This window comes from Pteropus vampyrus, unplaced genomic scaffold (assembly GCF_000151845.1).
Source record: "Pteropus vampyrus isolate Shadow unplaced genomic scaffold, Pvam_2.0 Scaffold553, whole genome shotgun sequence".
Classification (NCBI taxonomy): domain Eukaryota; kingdom Metazoa; phylum Chordata; class Mammalia; order Chiroptera; family Pteropodidae; genus Pteropus; species Pteropus vampyrus.
Window position 1 is genome coordinate 618,504 of NW_011889334.1, and position 26,995 is coordinate 645,498.

The 26,995-nt window shown below is 39.4% G+C and overlaps 1 long non-coding RNA gene and 2 pseudogenes across 1 annotated transcript in view; all 3 read left to right on the forward strand.

Moving 5' to 3' along the window:
- LOC105308153 overlaps positions 1–16,948 on the forward strand; it is a 36,433-nt gene extending 19,485 nt beyond the window's left edge. Inside the window, exons 2-4 of the long non-coding RNA XR_897277.2 lie at positions 6,766–6,843; positions 8,688–8,790; positions 15,801–16,948. This is a non-coding gene — a long non-coding RNA (uncharacterized LOC105308153). The remainder of the gene's footprint in view (positions 1–6,765; positions 6,844–8,687; positions 8,791–15,800) is intronic.
- Positions 8,162–8,280, forward strand: LOC111733357 (annotated as a pseudogene).
- A 6,614-nt stretch (positions 16,949–23,562) lies between the features above and the next one.
- Positions 23,563–23,681, forward strand: LOC111733364 (annotated as a pseudogene).
- Positions 23,682–26,995: the final 3,314 nt, after the last annotated feature.

Genomic DNA, 26,995 nt, shown 5'->3' on the forward strand with positions numbered 1-26,995 from the left:
AATTTTTTAATATGTTGCTATATTCGGTTCACTAGTATCTTATTTAGGATTTTTGCGTCTGTGTTCATGAGATATATTGGTCTGTAGTTTTCTTTTTTTGTGTTATCTTTACCAGCTTTTGGTATCAGAGTCATATTGGCCTCATAAAATGAGTTGGGAAGTTTTGCCTCCTCTTCGATTTTTTGGAAGAGTTTGAGGAGGATAGGTGTTAAATCTTCTTTGAATGTTTGGTAGAATTCACTGGTGAAGCCATCTGGTCCTGGACTTTTACATTTTGGTAGGTTTTTGATGATTGTTTCAATTTCCATACTGCTGATCGTTCTATTTACATTTTACATTTCTTCCTGATTCAGTCTAGGAAGATTGTATTTTTCTAAGTACTGGTCCATTTCTTCTAGGTTATTAAATTTGGTGTTATATACTTTTTCATAGTATTCTTGCATGATCCTTTATATTTCTGCGGTGTCTGTCATTTCCCCTCTTTCATCCCTGATTTCATTTATGTGTGTCTTTTTTTTTTTTTTTTTAGTGAGTCTAGCCAGGGGTTTGTTTATTTTATTAACTTCTCAAAGAATCAGCTGTTTGTTGCATTTTTTTTTTCTATTTTTTGTTTTCAATTTCATTTATTTCTCGTCTAATTTTGATTATGTATTTCCTTCTGCTGACTTTAGGCTTCATTTGTTCTCTTCTAGTTTTTTAAGATGAAGCATTTGATTGTTTATTTGGGCTCATTCTTGTTTTTGGAGATAGGCCTGTAATGATATGAACTCTCCTTTTATAACCACTTTTGCTGTGTCGCAACAGTTTTGATATGTTGTACTATCGTTCTCATTTGTTCCTATGTATCTCTTGATCTTTCTTTTTATTTTATCCTTGACCCAGTTATTCTTCAGTAGCATGTTGTGTAATCTCCATATATTTGTGTTTCTTCCTGCTTTCTTTTTGCAGTTGATCTCTAGTTTCAAAGCATTATGATCAGAGAATATGGTTGGTATGATTTCAACCCTCTTATATTTGTTGAAGCCATCTCTGTGTCCCAGTATGTGGTCAATCCTTGAGAATGTTCCATGTGCACTAGAAAAGAATGTATAAGCTGCTGTTTTGGGATTGAAGGCTCTGTACATGTCAATTATGTCCAGTTGGTCTAATGTGTCATTTAAGGACGTTATTTCCTTACTGATTTTCTGTTTGGATGATCTGTCCATATCTGACAGTGGGATATTTAGGTCCCCTACTATGATAGTTTTTGGTCTGTTTCTCCCTTTAGTTCTATTAATAATTGCTTTACATATTTCAGGGCTCGGAAGCATAGATATTAATAAGTGTTATGTCTTCTTGGTGTATGATTCCCTGTATCATTATCCCTCAGTATGTTTTTGTACCTTTTTTATTTCGAAGTCTATTTCATCTGATATTAGTACTGCTACTCCCATTTTTCTCTGAATGCCATTTGCTTGAAATATCGTTTTCCACCCTTTCACTTTTAGTTTATATTCGTCTTTGGAACTGAGATGTGTCTCCTGGAGGAAGCATATGGTTGAGTTTTGTTTTTTGATCCATTCTGCAACTCTGTGCCTTTTTATTGGTGAGTTCAGTCCATTTACATTTAGGGTGATTATTGAAATATGAGGTCTTCTTATAGCCATTTTCTCTTTTGCTTTTTGGTAGCTTGGTGTTTCCAGTGCTTCCTTGTCTTGTATTTCTGTTGTCTTTATTTTGTTTGGCTTTTGTGGGTTTTCCCTCTGGTTCTTCTTGTTTTATGTTACTTACTTCAGTTCTGAATCTTTGTTGTGTGGTTACCATTACTAATATGTAAAACATAGTTGTATATATACAGTTTCCCATTTTCTTCTGCACGTGCCTTATCTCCATTTTCCTTTACAAATTCGGATCTTTGAATCCTCCCCTTTTCAGTCATTGTTGTCTCAATTTGTTCCTATGTATGCTGAACATTCATTACTATCTTGCTATAACAAACCTCTTATTATTATTTAAACTTATAATGCCCTGTTCTTAGTAAGGGTTGCACTCCTCTGCTTTTATTTCCCTGATTGTCACCTTACTCCTAATATGTGTGTGTGTGTGCATGTGTGTGTGTGCGTGTGTGTTTGTATTTGTCATTTTGTTTTAGGTGAGCTGACCCCTTTCAGTATTTCCTGTAGTGCAGGCCTCGTAGTGGAGAATCTCCTCAATTTTTGTATGTCTGGAAAGGTCTTTATTTCTCCTTCATGTTTAAAGGAGAGCTTAGCTGTATACATTATTCTAGGCTGGTAATTCCTTTCACTTAATAGTTTGAATATTTGATTTCACTCTTTGCTCACTTGTAAGGTTTGTGCTGAGAAGTCCGATGATAACCTAATGAGTTTTCCTTTATGAGTTACTATTTTCTACTCTGGCTGCCCTGAGAATTCTGTCTTTGTCATTGATTTTTGATTATTTTAATATAGTATATCTTGTTGACGGCCTTTTTGGGTTGAGATAATTTTGTGTTTTGTTGACTTCTTGAATTCCAAGCTCCAGCTCATTCTTTAGATTTGGGAAATTCTCGTCAACTATTTGTCTGAAAATGATTTCTAGTCTCTGCTCTTTTTCCTTGCCTTCGATAATGCCTATTATTCTTATGTTTCCTCTCCTGATGGTATCAGCTAGTTCTTGTATTTCTCTTTTATTATTTTTCATTCTTTGCTTTCTGTCTTCTTCCTTCTCATTTATTTCTAGATTTCTGTCTTTGATATCACTGATCCTTTCTTCCATTTGGTCGGAAGCTATTTCTCAAGCTTGATACTTCATTTTTCAACTCTTGCAGTGTTTTTTTGTTTTTTGTTTTTCAATCTCCAGAAGATCTATTCGGTTCTTTTTGAGGATTTCAGTCTCTTTGCTAAGGAACTCATTCTGCTCATCTAGTCGTGTTTTTAATTCCCGAAGTTGTTGATATGACTTGATTCAGAACTCACTGAGTTTTTCCAGAAGTACCATCCTGAATTCTCTCATTTAAGTTGCATATTTCTATGTCTGTAAACTTATTTTTGGAGATTTTTCTCTTTCTTTCTGAGATGCCTTGTTACCTTGGTTGTTCATGGTGTTTAGTGGACTGTTTCTCTGCCTGGGCATTAATGGAAGTGTATTCTGCTGTTTTTCCAGAAAGATTTATTATATAAAGGTATCTTTTTAGTTTGTTGCAAAGAAGGTGCTTTTCTTTTGGTTTCCAGTAAGGGGTGTCTAAGCCTCTTGGATCCCTGCTTTATATAAAGCCTTAAAAATGACTTTTTTTTCCCCCCTTGTATATGTTTAATCACACTCACTATCCTCAGTCTTAGTCCCTGTCATTGTTAGCGACAGTTTCAGTAGCGTTTGCTCAGGTTCCCCTGGGGCTCTGCGGTGTTCGTTTTCGGAGGATACGGGGTGGTGGGGGCACCTTCTGGATTGGGGGTTAGGGGCTGCAGCTCAGCCTCGGTTTTGCAACAGCAGCCAGTAAAAATCAACTGTCGTTTCTCTGCCATCCTGCTTCTCTGCTTTCTGCCCTGATAACGGGGCCCTGCCGCCGGCCACGTGGACCTCACAGCTTTCCCAGGCAGGGCTGTTCACGGACTCAGGGCACCTTCTCTCTTCCTCCTCCTCCTGCACAGAGCTCCAGCCGTTGCGAGAGGCAGCTGCTTTGTTTCTTCCAGTCCACCACTCGATACCCAGGGTTCTGACTTGTGGTGGCTGGCTCTTATGTACAGATTCCATGCTCAGACTTGCTGGTGTATAGTTTAGGTGTTTTTTGTTGAGTTTTAGATGTTCAGCTTATTGTCATTTCAAGGGGAGAGATCTGGAGATGTCTCTCATTCCACTGTGTTTCTTCAAACTCCCTCTACTGTCTTTTTCTCAATTCTGTTTAACTCTGCTCTGATTTTTGTTATTTCCTTCTGCTGACTTTGGGCTTCATTTGCTCTTCTTTTTTCTAGTTTTTAAAGATGTAACATTAAGTTGTTTGTTTGGAATCTTTCTTGTTTCTTGAGATAGGCCTGTAATGATAGGAACTTTTCTCTTACGGCTTTTGCTGTGTCCCAGAAGTTTGATATGTTGTATTTCATTCTCATTTGTTTCTATGTATCTCTTGATCTCTCCTTTATTTTTTTCCTATGGCCCATTCATTCTTTCATAGCATGTTGTTTGTGGTTCTTCCTGTTTTCTTTTTGCAGTTGATCACCAATTTCAAAGCGTTGGATAATATGCTTGGTGTGATTTCAAACTTCTTAAATTTTGTGTCCCAACATATGGTCTATCCTTGAGTATGTTCCTTGTGCACTAGAGAAGAATGTACAATCAGTTGTTTGGGGAATAAAAGCCCTATAAATGTAGTTTGTGTCCAATTGGTCTCCATTGTTTCTTTGCCTTTATGTTTCTATTTTAGTTTGGTGATATTCTATGATTTTTCTCTCTGTTCCCTCTTTTGTGTTATGTGTCTCAGTTCTGGATTTTTTGTTTATGCTTATCATTAAGTTTATGTAAAAGAAAGTTTCATATATACAGCAGTCCATTTTCTTCTGCATACATCTTCTCTCTGTTCCCCTTTGCAGATTCAGACCTTTACCCCCTCTTCTTTTTGGTTTTTGTTGTCTCAAATTATCTTTTTATGCTGTTAATTCATTTCTGAGTTGCAGTAACTATTGTCTTCTCTTTTTGAAATGTTTTTACCTCCTTTAAACATTTTGTAATATTTAAGTATAACATCCTATTCTGATTAAGGGTTGCAGCTTTCTGTCTGTTAGTCATCTTATTCATAGTTTTGTATATTTTTGTCTTTTTGTTTCAGATAAAAACAAACAAACAAACAAACACCCTTCAGTATTTCTTGTAATACATGCCTTGTGGTGGAAAATTTCCCCATCTTCTGTATGTTGGAAAGGTCTTCCTGTCTCCTTAAAGGGTAACTTTGCTGGATATATTATTCTTGGCTGGTAATTTCTCTCTTTCAATAGTTTGAATATTTTAATCCACTGTCTCCTAGCTTGTAGAGTTTCTGCTTAAAAATCCAATGATAATTTAATGAGATCTCTTTTATAGGTTACCATCATCTTTTCCCTGGTTGTCTAGAGAATTCTTTCTTTGTCATTCATTTTTCAGTTTTAATGTAATATGCTTGCAGAAGGCCTTTTTGTTCTTTATATATTTATTTTTTATTTTATTAAATTTATTAAGGTGACACTGGTTAATACAATTATATAGGTTTCAAGTGTACAATTCAATAATACTTTATATATATTGCATTGTGTGTTCACCACCCAAAGTTAAATTTTCTTCTGTCACCTTATATTTGATCCCCAGCTCCCCTCCTACCCTCTTTCTTTTTGTTAAACCACTAAATTGTTGTTTAAGTCTCTGTTTATTTGTCTTGTTCATTTGTTGCTTTCAGTTTTATGCCTCATATGAGTGAATTCATATGGTTCTCAATTTATTCTGTCTTACTTATTTTACTTAGCATGGTAAAAGAGAGGCCTGTTTTGGTTGAAATAATTAGGTGTTCTGTTTGTTTCTTAGATTCAGGGATCCAGTCTTTCCATAGGTTTGGAAAATTCTCATCAGCTATTTGTTTGAATAGGCTCTCTGTTCACTTCTCCCTCTTTTCTTCTGGTATTCCCATTCTTTTATTGCTCTATTTGATGGAGTCAGATAGTTCTTTTAGACTTTTTTCAATTTTTTTTCACTCTCAAGTCTCTCTCTTCTTCCATCTGCATCATTTCCAGATTTCTGTCTTCGATATCATAGATTCTTGCTTCCATCTGGTCTGCTCTATTTCTTAAACTTGCTGTTTCATGCTTCATCTCTTATTGAGTTCTTCAGCTCCAAAAGTTATATTTGGTTCTTTTTTTAAAGTTTCAATCTCTTTAGTGAAGTATCTCTTTTGTTCATTAATTTTATTTCTGAGTTCATTAAACTCCCTATCTGAGTTGTCTTGCATATTGTTTTTTCAGAACTGCAATCTTGAGTTCTCTGTCATTTAAATCACATATTTCTATATCTTCTTTTTTTTTTCCTAGAGATTTTTTGTTTTCTTTGTGAGCTGCCTTGTTACCTTGGTTGTTCATGGTATTCGACAAGTTATTTCTCTGCCTGAGCATTTATTGGAATGAACTCTGCTTTTTAAAAAAATTTTATTGTTAAGAGATCCCTTTCTAGCAGGTTCATAAGAAGAGGTTTTTCTCTTTTTTTTCCAGTAGGTGGCGCACATGCTTCTTGCACGGCCCAGGCCTGCCAGGCCTCCCAGGTCTCCCATGTCTCTGCTTCAGATGCTTTGATGTGCAGATCTCTCAGAAGTGTTTGTGTATTAGGTTGGGAATTTTTCACTGGGTTATAGCTATTCACCTTGTAATCTGAAGGGGAGAGATCAGGGGGACCCCTCACACTGCCAGTGCTTCTGATGTCACCTCTTTTTTTTTTTTTTCCTCATTTTTAGATATGAAAAATCTTTTTACTAACTCTGGGACCTACTGATTATGAATTCTCTTAGTGTAGCTAACGTTCTTAGGCTGTCATGTGGTTTGAGGGAACCTAGGTTCCCTCACCAATGCCCCTGCATGGTGTGGATGAGCTGCACAAGAGCAAGGAACTCTGAGAAGCCAAGGCCTGAATCAAAACCCAAAGAAACATTATAGAAAAAGAAAGATTTTCTAGGCTCATAACTCCTTCCTTCACCCATTCTTTTCCATTGAATCCTCTGAGTCCTTTCTCTAAAAAACAGAAGCTTATCTGAAAATTTTTCTGTCCACTTTTTGATTGCAGGACTGATAGGCTTTCAATCCAGAATTTCGCTGGTGATATCTAGAGCGAACAGTCACAGTGGGAACTACTGAAAGAAAGGTATGATTTCCAGCTGTCACCACATTCATATGTACAGACACACCAGCAATGGACCAAAGGGAGAAAGCTCACTTGTAAGTGGTCAGTTCCCACATGAAAATCAAAGAGTAAGACATATAGAGTTCTGAAGAAAGGACCATGATCTAAATGTTCTCTACCCACCAATATATCATTTATGTATGATGTTAAAAAAAGAAAGAAAGCCATTTTCAGCCTTAGAAGGTCTTTGAAACATACTACAAATATTTCAGTTTCTAAAGAAATTACTTGAGAATATACTTCAGATAAATGAAATTTTAAATTTTAATTTAAATTTTTAATTTAAAATTAAGATAGAGCTGGGCAGAGATATATAAGTTATGCAAAATGAAAGAAATCTTAGATCTCGATCTTACTATCAAACAGGATTGAATTCAAGGCAGAAAATTATTAAATAAGTGAACAAAGACTATTTTATGTTACTAAAAAGTTTATAATTCACAGTTAAGATAGAATTCTCCTTAAAGTCATGCAGGAAAAAAAACCCATCAAAATATAAAAAGCAACAACTATAAGAATACAACAAAAGTAATCAAAAACTCATTGTTGTGGGAATCTTTGACCTCTCTTAGTCCATGACGTATCAAGAAGTCAAAAAATAAGTATTAGTGCAAAATACATAAGTAACAAGATTACTAAGGAAAGCCTTATGGTGACATATCAAATACTGTTCTAGGAACACAGAGAATATACTTTCTTTTCAAGTTATGGGCACCGTCACAAAAATTTACAACATATGACATAGAAAACCTCAGAGTCCAAAAGAGCATAGAAAACCTTAGAGACATAGAAAACCTCAAAGTTCAAAAGTAGAAGGAGCAACAACCTTATCTGATCACAAAGTTAAGAAACCATGAAACAAAAATTATCTATTGGAAAGAAGAAAAAAAAACACCACTGGCAAATATCTTCTTTTTAAAACAAATCTATGTTAAATAGCAGATCAAGTTTGAAATTTCAAAAATTTAGAAAACAATAATAAAAACACCATATATCAAAAGTTACGGTATACAACAGAAGAAGAGCTCATAGACAAAAATCGGAAAAAATGTAGGCAAGTAGAGAGGATGAAAGTAGAAATACACAAAATAAATGAAAAATTAAGATACAAAAGAAAATCTTGACATTATTTGATCAACTATGCAAATAATTTTGCAAATATTAAATGAAAATGGTGATTTTTCCAGGAAATTTAAATGTTAAGTATTTCAATTAAAATTTGTCAAATGTATTTATTAAATAAAAGAAAATTTACATTGCTTTTAAGAAACACATAAAAGTCTACAGCCATGCCACCCTGAACAAACCTGATCCCGTCTGATCTTGGAAGCTAAGTAGGGTCGGGTCTGGTTAGTACCTGGATGGGAGACCACCTAGGAAGACCAGGTGCTGTAGGCATAAAAAATAAAAAATAAGAGATTGTAAGCTGACAAGTTTCTTGCAATCTGTGAGGTGAACCAAGGGTTGCCTTGCCTGAGAGAGAGAGAGAGAGAGAGGGGAGGAGTGGGAGAGGGGGAGGGGGGAGGGGGAGAGGGGGAGAGAGGAGAGAGAGAGAGAGTCATTACCCTCCTTTCTACCCAGTGTTTAGTGCACAGTAAATGCTCAGTATATGCCAATAGTCCTGGATATCTCTGGACATAAACTATGTATTATCAAAATACCTGCCTTTTATTCTCTGTTCAAAGCTGCTTTGTATCACGTGGGTATAATTTTGAAAACTGTCAGTGTTAAATGTCTAATACACATTTTCCCAGACCCATTATCCCTAGGATCCATATAAATGTCCTCTTCTTATGGTTGGGCAGAACAGAAAACCATTACTAACAAGCATGGAGGACAATATGATGATGAAATGTGCTCTGCAGAATATGGGGGAAACTGTGACCAGGAGTAGCAGCTGGGAACCAGGTAAGAATGGGAATAATGAAAGGAAATTAGGTTTCTGAAACACGTGGATTCTAAATTTTCTCTAATACTCTCCCATAACCTCCTATTTCATTTCTTTCTCAGCCCACTGCCATCCTAACAAGTTCCATGACAACAGTTTCTCTAGAACTCCCCCATTCCATGGGGGAGTCTTCAACTTACCCTACTAAAAGAACCTCTCTTTTCTCCAAATAATCCCCTTTCCTGCCCTTGTTAAATTTCAAACAGTTAAGATGAGAGAAAAACAATGGGATACATAAATGGTTTTAAAAAAAGCATCACTTACTTGCTTATTATATCACTTGGGTCCTGGAAAGGAAGAGAACACAGATTGTCTTGGAAATAAGGTTCCCAAGGGCTAACACTGTGGGCTCGTTGGGAATGAGTATACAACAGGACTGTACAGAGAGTTATTCTGATAGGCCTGGACCTGTTCTGTTCTTCAGTGTAGTATCAGTTTATAGCAACGCATGCTTCCCCTCCTTTCCCCTATTTGAGTCTAGACTGTCTCCTCCAGGGAGCCTTCTTTGATTTACAGATAGATAATAGTCTATTAAGAATCCTATTGTTTGTCAGGTTAAGACTGAAACCTCAGCCTGCCTGGGAAGGCCTCTACTCAGTTTCCCTCTTCATACCTATCTCATCTTCCCTTTAACTTCTTCCTCACTTTAACTCCTCTAGAAAGGTAGCTTTCTTCACTCTATCCTTCCTATCTTCCTATCTATCTTCCTATTCCTATCTTCCTCACTACTTAGATCCATCTTCTATTATCACCTTATTAAGTTTATTATCACATGGCTTTAATTCTAACCAGTGCACTCCCAACAAATGGAATGTTCAGCTCCTTTCTGCTAATCCAAATCTGTACATTTTTTTTCAAGGCCAACATTAAGAGCCTTTTCTTCCATGAAGCCTTCCCTGCCTAAACCCTAGCTTTTCCCAGAATTCCTGTGGCTTCCAATCTGACCACAGAATTAACACTGAATTATTTGTCATAATTATAAATGTACAGATCTTACTATCTCATTGTATGGTCTGTGCTTAGTAGAGTACCCTGTCCATTGCAATTTGGGATATAAAAGCTATTGGTTGACTGATTAGCTTATCAAAGAACTTAGCAATAAAAATAAAACCTTGGCTCCCCTGACTCCTGGTCCAAATCTCATGCTAATGGAGGGGCCACACTGCATCTTAGAGCAGGAGGACCCAAATATAGTTTAGTTGGTCCCTCACCAGCAAAAGTTCAAGTGCTGGCTGCTGAGCCGCCTTCTCAATTCAGAAATCAGAGTCCCAAGGCAATGACCTAATGACCTCCTCAAAGCCCTTGGTAACATGGCTGTTCCTCCATTCAGCGAGCTCTTGCTCTGTCCCCTCCAGCCATTCCAACAGGTACTGCTCTCTCACTCTCAGGAAATGATGGCCCTGTTCAAACACTGGTACAATGTCTTGCCATGGTTCTGGAATTTTGTCTATAGTAAAGGCAGAAAGAGGAAGAAGATTTCTTCTGAGAGGCTAGGAAACACTAGAACATTTGTGAGATCTGGGGATTAGTCCAGAATGAGAATCTCTCCAGTCATCCTTCCATTCCCTCAATGTCCCCCCACACTCCCACCCCTCACACATGTATGCAGAGCATTCACTTGAGACTTCTATTACCAGCAGAGCCTGAATCTCATCTCCCATAGACTGAAAATTCTGAATCTTATCCTGGTCTCCCTTCAGAATCTTCAGATGGTTTGGAATTTTAGCCTGTGGAAATAAAAATGAATAATCTCAAGATCAAGATGAAAATGCTCTCAGTATAAAATGAGCAATGCAAAGTGATTCTGGAGTGAAATCAGATAGTGTTAGACATTATTTAGTATAAAAATAGTCATGTAGAATAGTTTCCATTTTAATGAAGAAACAAAGCGAGTGCTATGTAGCTTAGAAAAGTTTCTTAGAAGTGAGACAATAGTTTATTATCACAACTACTAAGACTTATGGTGTAGTTTATATTAACAGCCTCTTTCCACCAAAAATGTAGATAATTTATATTAAATTTAATAACAAGGAAATAAAAAAATGAAGGAAAGTATATATACTAACTCTAAATTATTGCGAGAACAATTAAATTGGTTCTAAGATTTCTGTCAGCCAAGGAGAAAAGGGAAACAATGAATTGCATAATTCTTCTTTAGCAAACAGGAGGAAGCATAGTAGTACCTCAGAGGAAATAGTAGTTTTTTATTTCAAGTTCCGAAATAAAATTTGTACAGGAGATTTTATAGAGGATATATATGCTCAAAAATATTTTATATCAATTATGTGCTGAGAACACGCAAATTGAAGCTATATACTGAGAGCTATCAAGAGTGATGATATTCTATAATGCTAGTCGACACCTCATCCAAATGCCAAAACGTCAAAGCAATGGGATACACCTATTATAAAAGGGAAACAAACCATTTTTATTATCCAAATTCAAAGGATAATACTTTACCAAGAACGTTCCATACTAAAGAATTTGGGCCTTTACCTCATAGTTGTTAGAATGGTTGTTATTTAAAAAAAACAAAACAAAACAAAACAAAAAAACAAGAAAGATAAATATCGGTGAAGATATGAAGAAAAAAGAACCCTGGTACACTGCTACTGGGAATGTAAACCAGTATAGCCATTATGAAAAACATGAAATTTAAAATTTAAAATTGGAACTATATGATTCAGCAATCCACTTCTAGATATACATCTAAAGGTTGAAACCAGGATCTCAACGAGATATCTGCACTCCCATGTTTTTTGCAGCATTATTCACAATTGCCAAGATATGGAAACAACCTAAATGTCTATCAGTGGATAAATGGATAAGGAAAATGTGCTATATACATACAGTGAAATATTATTAGTCTTAAAAAAGAAGGAAATCCCGCCATTTGTGATAAAATGGATGGACCTAGAGGATATTTGCTCAGTGAAATGAGCCAGGTACAGAAAAACAAATAATATATAATCTCACTTACATGTAGAACCTAAAATAGTCAGACTCATAAAAACGGAAAGTTGAATGGTGGTTGCCAGCAGCTTGGGGGTGAAGAGAAAGAGACAGAGGAATGGGGAGATGATAGTAAACGAGAACAAAGTTTCAGTTATGCAAGATAAATAAATCTTGCAGATCTACTATATAGCATAGTGCCCCTAGCTAACAATACTGTATTATTTGCTAAGAGGGTAGATGTTAAGTGTTCCTGTTACACATACACACACAATAATGATAAAGGAGGTGGGAGTTGTATACATAAATATGTACAGCTTTTTACATGTAAATAATACCTCAATAAAAGTTAAAAAAAAATAATTTGTATCCTGAAGGTACAATATAACAGACTGGGGTTTGGCAGGATCCTTACGCAATAACCGGGCAGCCTTCTCCAAGAGAACAGCAGAATGGTGCCTGTGCCCTTGGGACTCCCAACGCATAACATACAGTATCTCCTGGTCATTCTTGCAGTAGTAATGGAGCTTTTTAAAATGTCACCCACATACCTTCTCTGCTCATTGCCCAAGTGATCTTTCTTCTCTGGGTTGTCTCCTCAACCTTCTTACTCCAGATGTTCTTCACTAGGCTGGCCATCTCACACGTGATGGATATTCTTTCTTAAAGACTGACCTGCAGAGAGAACAATGTAATGACTTCCTAGTAGCCTCACAGACCTTAATGATGCTGTGGTAGCATAAGACATGACTACAGTTAGTGGGTCTCTCAAGCAGTCAAGACAGCACCTCATCCTCCAGGTTTCTTAGAAGGGAGACAGCAGCCAGGATAGCTGCTGTATACCAAAGCCCTACAGAGAGTTCTTTCCCAAAAAGAAGAATTACTTGCTATGAAGGCATGAAAGAAAAAAAAGGAAATTGTGAGTTTAATTAACAAGATGGAACCTGTGAGAAAAGTGTTTTTTATGCCCAGACTGTTCCTAACCTTTTTCCTCCAAATCCAAAGTTCTTTCCAGGGTACTAGTCAGAACAGATTCTACATGTATTTAAGTGAGATATTCTAGATTATCAGAACATAAATCCCCAATAAAGTCTGAGGAATTTGCCTTGCTTAAAGACTGACTTGCAGAGAGAACAATATAATGGCTGCCTAGTAGACTCAGACCTTAATGATGCGGTGGTAGATCAACACAGTAAAAAAAATTTGCTATAAATAATCCAATAGTAGAGAATAAAAATTATAAAAACTTAGGTCTATATCTTAAAAGTCATCTGAGAATATAACAGACTATTAGAAACCATTAGGTTCAATCATAGGTCTGTTATTCATATTCTGCATGAGAAGGCTCATCATCCTGATTTTCAAATTTTTTTTTTCCTGGCTTTACTGAAATATAATAGACAATTAGTTTCTCGTATTTACATTGTACAATTCATGAGTTGTTTTTTCAATTATAGTTGGCATACAATAATATATAGTTTCAGTTGTACAGCATAGTGATTAGAGAACTATATAACTTACAAAGTGATCACCCCACTAAATCTAGTACCCCTCCTGCCCTTTACATATTTGTTACATTATTAATTATTTTCCTTATGCTACACTTTATATCTCCATGTCTCTTGTAACCATCCATTTGTACTTCTTAATCCCTTTGCCCTTTTTTGCTGTCTGCTCCAAACCCCCTTCACCCAAACCCTCCTCCCATCTGGTAGCCGTCAAAATATTCTCTATCTATGAGTTTATTTCCATATTTTTGTTGTTAGTTTTGTTTTTTAGATTCCACATGTATATACAATCATGTGATATTTGTCTTTGTCTGACTTATTTCATTCAGTGCAATACCCTCTAGGTTCAAAAAGGCAATGTATTTTTTCCATCTCCTTCCTTTTAGTCTGTGTGTGTCTTTTAATCTGAAGTGAGTCTCTTGTAGGCAGCATATGTAGGGGTCTTGTTTCCTTATCCATTCAGCCACCTTATCTTTGGTTGGAGCAGTTAATTCTTGTCCATATTAAAGTACTTGTTGATAGAAATGTAGTTACTACCATTCTTTATTCCTGTTTTTGATACATCTTTTTTCTTCTTAAAGCAGTCCCTCCAACACATCCTGTAATGCTGGCTTGGTGGTGATGAATTCCTTGAGCTTTTTTTCTGGGAAGCTCTTTCTCAGTCCTTCGACTCTAAATGATAGCTTTGCTGGATAAAGTATTCTTGGTTGTAGATCCTGGGTCTTCATCATGTTGACTATTTTGTGCCAAGCCCTTTTGTCCTGCATAGTTTCTTTTGAGAAATCAGCTGTCATATGGGTGACCCCTTGTAGGTAACTAACTGCCTTTCTCTTGCTGCTTTTAAGATTCTCTCTTTGTATTTAATCTTCAGCATTTTAATTATGAAGTGTTGCGGTGTGGGCCTCTTTGGGTTCCTCTTTCTTGAGACTCTCTGAGCTGCCTGGAGTTATATGTCTGTTTCCTTCACTAGGTTAGGGAAGTTTTCCATCATTATTCCTTCAAATAGTTTTTCGACTTCTCGTTCTCCCTCTTTTCCTTCAGGTACCCTTATGACATTGGTACCCTTTATACATTTAATTGTGTCCCATAGACTCATTAAATTATTATATTCTTGGCTTCTTTTTTCTTGCTGTTCTGATTGGGTGTCCTTGGCTTCCCCATCCTCTATATTGGTGGTTTGATCCTCTTCTTCAGCCACTATGTTAATTCCCTCTAATATACTCTTCATCTCAGATAATATATTCTTCATTTCTGACTGGTTCCCTTTTATAATTTTCATTTCCATTTTTATGTTTTATATCTTTGTTAAAGTTCTCACTGAGTTCATATACATTTCCCCTAAGTTCATCGAGCATCTTATAACCAGTGTTTTGAACTCTGTATCTGTTAGATTGTTTGACCCCTTTATTCCTGGATCTCTGTTCTGTTCTCTCCTATGGTTTCTGCTTCTTTGTCTTCCCATTTTGGCTGCCTTTCTGTGTCTGTTTCTATGTACTAAGCAAAGCTCCTAAGTCTCCCGGTCTTATTAGTGTGGATTTGTGAAGTAGGTGTCCAGTGACACAGTCCTCAGAGGGATTCAGCTGTAGGCCAAGTTTAGCCCTAACCTGTGTCCCTCTGGGGCCACCTGTTAAGTAAGATTACTTACCTGTTAAGTAAGATTCAGCAAGCAGTCCACAGTATAGTTGCCTCAAAAGGCCATGCCAGGGACCGAGGTCAGCTGCCACAAGTATGAGTCTTGGGGTTGGCTCAGCAAAGAGCACAGGACTAGCTAGGACATAATTAGATGGGGCTTTGGTGGGGCTGCGAGTTTGGGGAGGCAGAATTTCAAGGAATCCTCTGGGCAGAGCAACCTCTTATCCAGTTTGATGACATCTCAGCTATGGCAATGCTGAGTCTGCTCACTGGGATTGGGGAGGGCTCAGCAAAGAAAAATGGATACTGTCAGCACTTCTGCCTAGGAGAGGGCCTTGCCTCTGGCCCTCTCTGACAACTCAGTGTTCCCTTATAAGTCCCTCATGTCTCTGCAGCAGCCAATCTGGCACTGGTGCTTAGAGCAAGCACGTCCATCACCACGGAAGTCCATTCATGGACACGGCCCCTTTAAGAGGTGTCTGCTGCTGCTGCTGTAGACTCTGTCCCACTCAGCTACTTGAGACTGGGCAGCCTCGCATCTTCGCCCCCTCCTACCGTCTCCTGTTGCAGGGTGATTTCTTATTTCTCTTTCTAGTTGTAGTACTTTCGTTCATCTAGATCCCAGGTAAATTTACTTGCTGTTTGTTCCATGTTTTTGTCACAACTTTGATTTGGTCGCAAAGGGATGAACAAAGCCTCTATCACCTACATCATTTTTTTCCGTCCTAGTTTTCAAACATATTGAAACATCACAGTAAGAAATGCATTGATATCCCAGTCTAATATACATAAGCATGCACACACCCACTTACTCTTTATTATATGTAAAATATTCTGATTTTTAAAATTACAGTTTATTTTTTTCCTCCATTTCTCAGGAACTGTACCAACAACCACCAGAGGGGAAAGAGACTGAGAGGAGGATGAAGAGGGTCAAATATATGGTGACGGAGGGAGACTAGACATTGGGTGGTAAACACACAATGCAATATACAGATGATATATTACAGAATTGTACACTTGAAAATTATATAATGTTATTAACCAATGTCACCCTAATAAATTTACTTTAAAAAACTCAGAAAAAAATATAGGTAGAGATCTCTGTGTCCTTGGGTTAAGCAAAGATAGAATACCAAAACCACAATCCTTACAATAAAAAAATTGATAAATTGGACTTGATCAAAATTAAGAACTTTTGCTCTTTGAAAATTGTTAAGATATTAAAATTCAAGCCACAGACTCAGAAAATGTTTGTAAATTATTTATTCAATAAAGGACTTTTGTCCAGAATATTTAACCCGCAATAAAAATATGGTCAACGTTTGAATAGAAAAATTCACCAAAGAATGTAAACATGTGTATTAAATAGATGGCAAATAAGCACATGAAAATATGCTCAACACATTAGTCATTAGGGAAATATGAAACAACCACAACGATGTCACTCACTACATCTATTAAAATTGCTAAAATAAAAAACCTGACAAAATCAAGGAGTGATGAGGTTATAGAACAAGTAGGACTCATGCATTGCAGATGAGAATCCAAAATGGCACAGCCACTTTGGAAAACAGTTCTTATAAAGGTAAACATGCTCTTATTACTTGAGCCAGCAATCCCAGTCGTAGGTATTTATCCAGAGAAATGAATACTTAGGTTTACACAGATGTTCCTAGTAAATATCTCTTCTACTGAGGAATGGATAAAGTTTGATATATCCATTCAATGGAATACTAGTTAGCAATAGAAAAAAGAAATCACCGATGCACTCCACAACATGAATGAGTCCAAATACATTATGCTAAATAAAATAAGCCATAGTCAAAATCGTATGATTCCAATTATATGACAAATGGTAAGGAGGTAAACAGCAATTGTTACCCCGTGCTGGGGTGAACACTACAAAAAACATGGGAATTTGGGAGGATGATGGATCAGTTCTATATCTTTATTGTGGTGGTAGTTAAATGACTATATACATCTGTTAAAATTTACAATACTGTACATTAAAAGAATGAACTTATTGTATGTAAATTATGTTAACAAAAAATGGGGGCAAAGCAGAAATGAAACTCAGCATTACACTATGCTCTCACACCACCACCTATAACTCTGTCATATTAAAACTACCTATTTATATGTCCCAGATGAGACTCTTAAAAATGGGAATATTGTCTTATTTTTTCCCTATACCTAGACCCTAGTTGTTTGAAAAAGTGCCCAGAATAACTTTGAAAAAGTACACCAAGTTCATCTGTGAGATGAAAAAGAATTTAAATTTTTGTGAGTAATATCCTTTGTATACTGTCATCCTCCCAACATCTCCAAAAGACATGAATCATCTCCATTTAGTACAAGAAGAAACCAAGTCAGATTGTAGAATTGTGGAAATTCAGTCACAAAGGGTAGAAGTCAGTATCTGATCTCAGGACATTTTGCACAATTCACCTCCCAGCTCTGAGTTAACCACTAAACAAAATAAGCACAGGTTTAGGACACCAACGGGAAGGGAGTCTCCACAGTCTTGTTCCCCTAACTCTTTAACTGCCACATTCAACTTTAGTCATTTTTTAAAATTGTAATTGTCATCTTCAATTTAATCTGCATTGTTTTTAGTTTTATCTGGCGTGGTGAGTGACTAAAAGTTCGGTTTGAAGTGTCGTCAGATATTACATATGCTTCTGTCTCCTGGAGTGAGATGAAACTGACTAGTATTTAATTCATCAGCTGATTTGTGTAATGGACTCTTCTGCTCTTTATGTTAAACTTTGGAAAGGCTGAAGGAGAATCTTATAGAGCAGCTCTTAATCCAGCCCTGATGCTCCTACCACCACTATGACCCCCATTAAAGGAGGATAATAATAATCACCACAACCTAGAGGACTGCAGAAAGGATAAAAGGAGATCAGGTAAATAAATAATTATTTTGCGAAGCAAATTGCCCTGTAGAATGTTGGTTATTATTTCCACGCCAGGAAATCAGAGCAAATATTTCATTTTCAGATGTCACCCTGAGCCTTACAGGGACCCTCTTATTTCTCACTCCTGTGTCAATAGACCAGTTGTCTCAGTGCCTGGCATACCTCACTCTCAGCCCCTCAGGCCCAGTCTGCACTTACTTGGGCCTTCTCTGGGCTCTGTGGAACCCATCTGCAGGTCACCACAAATGAGGCCTCCGTCATTTGGCTCTGCTGCCGCTGCTGAGGCCACTCCAGAGCCCTCCGGGGTTACCTAACTCTACCCACACCTCTGGGCCCCCCAGCCCCTCAGTCTCATCTCGAGACCCTCTGGAAAGGCCTCCACCAGGCAGCCCAAGGGCCGAAGCTCATTGCTTGGTACCCGCACATCTACTTTCTGGCTCGTCATGCCTATGTCACTGTGAGAAAGGAAAGGCCTGGTGGCACCAGGAGGATTAGCGGGCTACGAATGCTTTTAAAATAATTTCTATTTGCACAATGTTGTGATGCTTAACAATTCTGAGGCAGGGTGCAAAGGTGTGGGAAGTCCCATTTTCTGAGTCAGTCAAGAGTGAGGAAGACAATGCAGACAAGACCAATTGGCCAAGATGGAGGCCCTCACCTTGACCATGTAAGTCCCTGTGGGCTCTCTGGGGCTTGCCCTATAGTTGCCCCTCAATGTGGGGCACCAGTGCTGCTGGAAAAGGTGTGTGTGTGTGTTGGGGGGGGGGTCTGGTTCCCAGAACCTGAAGGTAAGGGTTTTACCCCCTGCATCCAGAGGTTCACCCATCCAGAGTCAGGTGCTTCCGACATTTTCAACCATTTTACTTTTACCCTTTTGAAAGTCCCAAGTGCTCCACCCCTGACTCTCCACAGCCTTTTGGAGAGGTTTTAGACTGTTGGAGTCAACCTCTAGATTGGTGAAACTACACATTTCACTAACATCCAGGATAAGAGGGCCTAGAGGAAAATGCAGTGAGAATAGTTGAAAAACTAGAACCTGTGGTCCAGCTTCTCATACAACAGTGAGAGGAGGTATCTGGGGCCTGGTCTTGTTTTCTAGTAGAAATAAAGAATCAAGAGAGCCTGGTGACCTAATTGTGACACGTAAGCATAACTATGTGTTAAGGTTGGCTCAAAGACAGCTATATTCATTGGTATCCCAGAATTCTTCAGTTTTTGCCTAGAGGAATGTGTAAGGCCTTAGCAACCACTTCATTTGATGCCAGGCACCCCATTATTATTTACCTCAAATTAGGAGAGCATGTTGGCAAAGTGTAATGTCACATATTAGCAACCAATCAATGAGAACAAATCTGAAGCTTCCCAACACTGAAAAATGGGCCAAAAGATGGAAAATAATCATTGTAATTATGAAATACGCTTTGGCATGGAACTTATAGCTCTACTGCTTCTAGGCCACGTAGATTATTAGGCTCATTATCTTTGGGCCCACAGAAACCTCTAATGTAGCGTTTGAATACCTGGAACAATCCTATCCACCCTCTCCCAACCTTCTCCTTCAACATCTGACAATACCTAGAGACAATTTTGGTTGTCATATTGGAAGAGAGAGTGATATCCCTACACAATAAAATATCAGTAGTGCTGAGATTGAGAAATCCTGCTCTAATTGTTATGGAGGCTACAGCCCTAAGTATCTAGCTTCAATAGTGATTAGCTATTCTTTCATCTATATACTTATTTAGTATATAGTGTGTATGTGTGTGTTTGTTAATTATAAGGAATTGACTCACATGATTATGGAGACTGACAAGTCTCAAGGTCTGAAGGGTGAATTAGCAAGTCGGAGAGAACCAGTGGTGTAGTTCCAGTCTTAAGCCCTGCAGGCTCAAGACCCAGGAAGAACTGGTGTTTCAATTTGAGTGTGAAGCTGGAAAAAGCCAATATCCCAGCTCAAAAACAGGCAGAAATAATTCTCTTATTTGGACATGAGTCATCTTTTGTGTTCACAATTCCATTGCTAAGTACATATCCAAAAGAATTGAAAGCCGGGCTCAATGTTTATATCAGCATTATTCACAGTAGGCAAAAAGTTGTTATAACCTAAGTGTCTATTAATGAATGAACTAAACAGAATTTTGCCTATACATACTTTTCTGCTATAAAAAGAAATAAAATTTATGCGTCAACATGATGGATCATGAAAACACTATGCTCAGTGAGATAAACCAAAACGAAAGGACAAGTATTGTGTGATTCCACTTATATGAGGTATCTAGCTAGAATAGGCATATTCCTAGAAACAGAATGTATAACAGAGGTTACCAGGGGCTGGGAATGGGGGAAGGGAGAGTTGTCATAAAAAGAATTTATGTCGGGGAAGATGAAAATGTTTTGGATATAGTGGCAGTGATCACACAGCATTGTGAATGTATTTAATGCCATGGAATTGTACACTTAAATGTGGTTAAAATGATCAATATGTATGTTTTACCATAATAAAAATGTTTTTAAAAAGTGTGTGTGTTAAGTCACCATGTCACAACTTATTCTAAACTAAGAGATAAAACAATTGCTAAAACAAAATATTACCAATAGTATATTTGGCTTCATGTAAGGTACAAGCCCCAGAAAGCCTAAGCACTCCGCAGCAGTATCTCTTGCTGGGCCCTCTGGACATTAGCGGCCTTATGTAGTATATCCACTCCAACATGTCCACTTCTCTGAGTTTTTGATCCCTTCTTTCCAACCTGCTGCAGCAATTCTGGCATTTCTACATCACTTAGTGTAGGTAATTGCATTCTCCAAGCTTCTCAGAACTATCCTAGCAGCGTGTTCATACTGTTTCCCAGGTTCTTTTGCAAGGGTGTTAAATCCTGACCCCCAGGAGAATTCTCTCATATCAGTAAATACTCTCTTTCCTAACTGTGTTCTGCTCCGTCCTCTTCTTACAGCACCCCCAGAATCCAGTTCCACGTAACTCTTTTGGCTTTTGCTGGTATATCATGACTAGGTCCTTCAGCTCTATTTGGGATAAACATCTTCCTCCCTTAGCAGGTCCACAGTTCTCTAGCTCAATATTTTTGACAACCTTATTTATCTAATGGTTAGGAGGAAAGGTTGGCCTTTGGTCCTGAGGGGAGTACATGTTATGTGGCAAGGCATGGGCCACTGCATCATCTTTGAGTAAGGGGGTATGTAGTTTCCTGAGGCTGCTGTAACATTACTACAAACTGGGTAGCTTAAAACAAAATTAAAATCTCTCATAGTTCTGGAGGCCTAAAGTCCAAAATCAAAGTGTTGGCAGAGCTACACTCTCTCCAGAGGCTCTAGGGGAGATTCTGTTTCTTGCTTATTCCAACTTCCATTGACTCTAGGCATTCCTTAAGTTGTGACTGTATCACTCCAAAGCTCTACCTCTGTCTTCACATTTCTGCCTCCTTTTCTTGTGTATTATTAGAGCTGAGCCCATCATGCCAGCTTTGCCAAGTGTCAGCGCTGAGCTGATCGAGAAGGGAAAGTATGATGGTGAGGTGCCCAGTTGGAAGAACACACAAGAAGCAGACAGAATGAAATGGCAGGCAACTTTATTGTGCAGAGCGTACTTCTGTTTCTGGAACTGCAGTTCTAGTTGGGGGAAGTACGGTATTGCGCACACTTCTGCTCTCCTTCTTGTGCCCCCCTTCTCTCCAGGGGACCCCATGGCTCCATGCAGATCAGAGTACAGTAGTGGCCTTCAGCCACACATGTGTGATACAATAAGCTGAATTATGTTTACATAACATTCTAAATACGGGGTCCTATTCCTCGCTGCGGGCCTGGAGTCAAAACTTGAACCAGCTAGACCTTGGACCAGCCAGACCTTGGATTTAGCTGGGCCTGGAGCCCACATGTGTCTCTTATAATAACACTTGTCATTGGATTTAGGGTCCATCCTGATATTCCAGGATGATCTCATCTCAAGATACTTAATCACATCTGCAAAGACCCTTTTCCCAAATAAGTTAATATTCACATGATCTGAAGATTAGAATGTGGACACATCTTTTGGGTGGCCACCATTCAATTATGTCCTCACTGTGGTGGAGAACAGCTCATAACAGGAAGGAGTGGGTCACTTCTCTAAGCATAGAGGACGTAAGGAAATCTGTGTGGCCAAGATTTTTTAGTGTATTGACCCACATATTTCCTATCCTATGCCTCAGGATTATATTCTTCCCAAAGGCCCCAACCTTGGCATGACAAACCTGGTAGTACTGAGAATTCAACCTTTTCTGGAGCTCTGCTTCCTTTATATTTGAATGCTGGGCCTCGTCCTCAGCTTTTTCTACCTTTCTTCTGTAGGAGATGATTCTTCATATGTTGTGAGGAGGTCCTCTGGCTTTCACACTTAGCCTTTAACAACTCGTTTATTACTCTCAGCTTTTCATTATCTTTCCCCAATGCAATGATTGCTCCAGATACTGCCATCCAATTCCACTTTTTTTTTAAAGATTATATTTTCCCTGTATTTCTCAAACGACTCAAACATTGTATTCACCAGTGCATTTACTTCTACTGGTACTTCATCTCAGTTCACCAATACTGGAAATTTTACGATTATACTCCTATCTATGCTGGGGGCTATTGATGTCCCACCTACCACCAGTAATGAGGACAGCCAGCAAATCATTAATACAGCTCCAAAGTCCCATTTTAGAGGCCACTTTCTCATATCTCACTTCTGGTAGATTCTGTCTTAGATTGAGAGAGAACTTGCATTATGGCCTCAGTATATGTATAGATATTTTTTACTTCAATTTATCTTTTGGGTATCTGTGAGACGAGATTCCCAGAATTCTTTACCCCAAAAGGGCAACCCTTAGGCAATGTCCCAGGAGTTTATAAAAAAGTGCAGGTGTGGCCGTTTGCTGGTCAGGCATCCAGTGCTAAGATGACTGCCTGAAGTGTGACTAATTGTGATGATCCTTGGGTCTTCTCCTTTATTAAGGACATCTGGTTAAGAGATAAAAAGCGAAAACATTCTAATGAGCTCTATCATGCATTATGGTGATGATACCATCCATAAAGTCTATGAACTCCCATTGGTGTTCACTTGGTTGATCCCAGGGGGCTTCCTTGGTAGCCAAGGGGTTAGAGAGAGAGGACTTCCTCTGGTACCATGAAATCTGGCAAGGGATTGAGGATAGGGGAGGCCACCCCCTCTTGTAGGTAAGATATTCCAGAGGGTCCAGATTTGGTTCCATTCTGTAGCAAGGAGGCCTGGATAGCTATGCTGACCCAAGGCATAATGGGCAGCTGTGTACAGAGGGTTGCCAGAAGTGTACAGTTCGCAGCCAGCGGTTGCCTCTCTAATGATGTATAGCACAGGACAAGGAGGGCAATTTCTTGCATCAGAAATCAATAGTCCAGAAGCTCCAGGAGGCATGAGAGGAGGTTGCTATATTCTCTACAGTGAAGAAGTCTCAGAGGAGCAAATGTAAATGCTTTGTCGAGGGCAGCCAAATTCTTGCTGAGTTGATTTGAAAGTAACAACAAAAGTGAGACTAAGTAAAATTTATAAATGAGGAATGTTGTATACAGAATGCCCCCTCCAAAAGACCAAAATGTTGGTCTTGTATTAACATTGTGGGTGGTGAAAGGGTCAATAGCTATTTCAACAGCATCAGGGATGGAGCAGCCTTTGATATACTAAATAACTTTTGAGAATTTGACAGTCTATAGCCATGCTACCCTGAACAAGCCCGATCCCGTCTGATCTCAGAAGCTAAGCAGGGTCGGGCCTGGTTAGTACTTGGATGAGAGACCACCTAGGAAGACCAGGTGCTGTAGGCATAAAATAAAATAAAATAAAATAAGGGATTATAAACTGACAAGGTCCTTGAAATCAATGAGGTCAACCAAAGGTTGTCTCGCCTAAAATAAATAAATAAAAAATAAATAAATAAATAAGAATTTGACAGAGGTGGTGGGTAGGGTCTTGTACTACATATGGGGCAATGCTCATCCTTTTTTGTGCACTCCTTTGTGTGCATTTATGTCTTGAATATGTCAAATGAATTTCCTCAGAGGAAGATGTCATCAATGTAATATACCTGTGCTCTTGGAGAAGGGTGGTTGCAGTTAAGTTTTTGCCTGCAAAGGTTGTGTGCAATGGCAAGGTACCCCACTGCATGTTCTCAGGGGCACAAAGGGATTGCACTTGGTAACATAGCAACTAAAGACTGTGGGAGGCAAGACTGTAGTATCAAGAGGCTGAGGTGGCCTTTGGTTCTTAAAGAAGGATGTAATTGGGTTTAAATAATTCTTCAGGCTGTGAGAGAACTGAAACTCACTCCTCAGGGATAAACAGGAACCGTGCCTGATCCCTTTGATAGGGTTGTTTGGCTAGGGCTCCTTATCCACAGGAGCAGAACTGGGAGGGGAACTCACATTTAGACTATGTGAGGCCCTCCCAATTTTACCAGACGTCAAAACAGCACATAATATAGTAAGCTTATAATAACTTTATACTATTAAACACTAATTTTAGGCCTTCAATCCTAGCATGCAAAACAATCTGATCAGTCAGAACATTCTAAGAGCTCAATTTCTAGGAACTGACCAAGAGGTCCATGAAAAGAGGATCTTTGGGGGAATGTGCAGTGTTTGAATAACATAGGCTTGCTGAGTTAACATTTTCCAGCACAGATACTTACTCCAGTATGGATTTGCCTTTCATGATTGGCTAACTTCAATAAGCTTTATAATTGTACGCTTACAGAATGCCTTGTCCATCATCATGGTATTCCATACAGCATCACATATGACAAGGAACATATTTGCAGCAAAAGAAATGTGGAAATGGACTTAATGCCCATGAAATTCACTGATTTTAACATGTCTAATCACCCAGAAGAAGCTGACTTTATAAAATGGTACAGTGGCCTACTGAGGGTCCACTTATAGCACTAACTGGAAGACAACCTCCCTTGAGGTTAGGGTATTATCCCACTGGAAGCAATATCTACACTAAATTAGTGGCTAATTGTATTAATTTCCTACTGGTATTGTAACAAATTATCACAAATCTTTATGGCTTAAAAAAAACATAAATTGAGGGCAGAAGATGGTGGACTAGGTAAAAGCAGAGTTTGCCTCCCCCCAGGTCCATATTGAAATTACAACCAAATTATAAAATGATCAAGGTGGAGAATCATTTGAAGTCTAGCTGATCGTAACACCTATGTCTGATAATATAAAGGAGTGAGAGGAAGCCGGTAGGAGGGGCAAAGTCTCGAATAGGGCTGGACCCGCAACTGTGGGTTGTGGAGGATCACTGGCAGGGAGAACGAGGCTGCAGAGGCTCCCTAAAGGAAAGGGGGTCCTGGCCTCATTTGGGGGTTCCCCAGCCCAGGGTTCTAGCCTAGGGAAGAGGAGATTCCAATAACTCTGACTGTATAAACCAGAGGGGATTCCAGCCATCTGGGTGAGATGGAAGGAGACTGAATCCCTAGACATCCCTTTGAAGGACCCATACCAGGCTTTCTGATCTGTGGACACTCACCTGGGACACTGGTGTTGGGTCAGAGGCTCACGTGGGATTTATACCGAGAAAGTTTGCATTACCTGGCACCAGAATGAGGGCTGGAAGGGCAGCCACCATTGTTACTTAGTCCAGCCCCCCTACCGGGCAGTCTACAGACCACTCCTGCTTGACTGTGCAGACTCCTCCCACAGGGCCATTAGGAAGTTGCTGGCTTGAGGGTATCAGCCTGCCTCACCCAACCTACAGATTGTCGCTAGATCGCTGCCATGTCTTATGCTGATTCAGGGTCAAACATTAGCAGCTGGCAGCCAGCTCTGTGAGCTTGCATTTCCGAGATAGTTCCAGGCAGATCACTGCTGCCCACATGAATTTGGGCAGATCTCGGGGATCCATGGGCAAGTCCCAGACAGTAGCTGATCTTGCTGTTATCTGGGACTTCTGCAGGAACACAAACGATTACTGAAGTTTCAGCAAGACTGAGGCTGCATTGATCTGTTTGCCACTGTCTGCCTGAGACCCCTCCCCACCCTCCCAACGAATTGCCCGAGGTGGCCCATTGACAGTGACCGCCACTGCCATGCCGCACCCCCCTCCCAATCCACGCAGACGACAAACTTTGGCTAGCACAGTGCTGGCACTGCACGGAAATCAGTTACAGGCAGACCTCTGCTGCCTGCAAGAGTTGCAATATTGCACTGGGGGAGCTCAGGGGTCTGTGGGACTGCCCCAGATGGCAGCTGGTCTTACTGTGATCTATGACTACAGCGGGAATGCCCAGGCACAGAAGTTGCAGCAAAACCGAGGATGTATCGGCCAGACGGCTCTTGTCTCCCTGAAACCCTGCTTCCCCCAAGCCACAATGTGCCCACCGCTCATTGACACAGCCTCCCCTGCCCTGCTTGGCTCTGGGGTTGCTCAGTCTGCGCAAGCAACAGACTTTGGCTAGCGCAATGAGCACATTTCGGGGAAAACAGTTGTGGGCAGACCATTGCCACCTGCCTGAGCTGCAATATCTCTTGAAGGGATTGAAAGACTCTGTTTTGGCCTGATGGCCCTTGACCCCCTGAGTTCCGACCCCATCTAATACACAGAGTGCCCGCTGTACATTGATAGGCAGCTGCCCCTGCCCTGGGATGGTACATTCAGGCCCAAGGTGGGCATCGGCTGAACTTGCTACTATTGGAAGCTTGTACAGGAGGCCACAGAGATAGCGCTGGCATATAAACTGACACTGCAGTGGCAGGGGGAAATTTACTCAATAGACCCAGGAGACTCCCAGGTTCCCTGTGCCACCTAACGTGCATAACACCCAGAGGCTTTTCATTTCAGAGACTTACTGGCAACTGACAGGCAGTGTGAGGCCTGGAGAAGCACTGATCCTTCTGCTAAACTGCCCTAGGTCAGTGATGGGGGATAACTGGACCACTGCCCACAGCGTTGTCTCTTCCACTTACCTATGGATCCAGTATAGGTGACAATCATCTGTGTTGCAGGATACTCGCACAGAGACAGGACACCGAGACAGTAAGCAGGAAGTAGCGTTTCTTGGTGCCGGCACCGGCTCGGTGGATTCACATCCAAAGGCTGAGCCCCGATCACAGTAGGGCTTTCCCTTTTATAC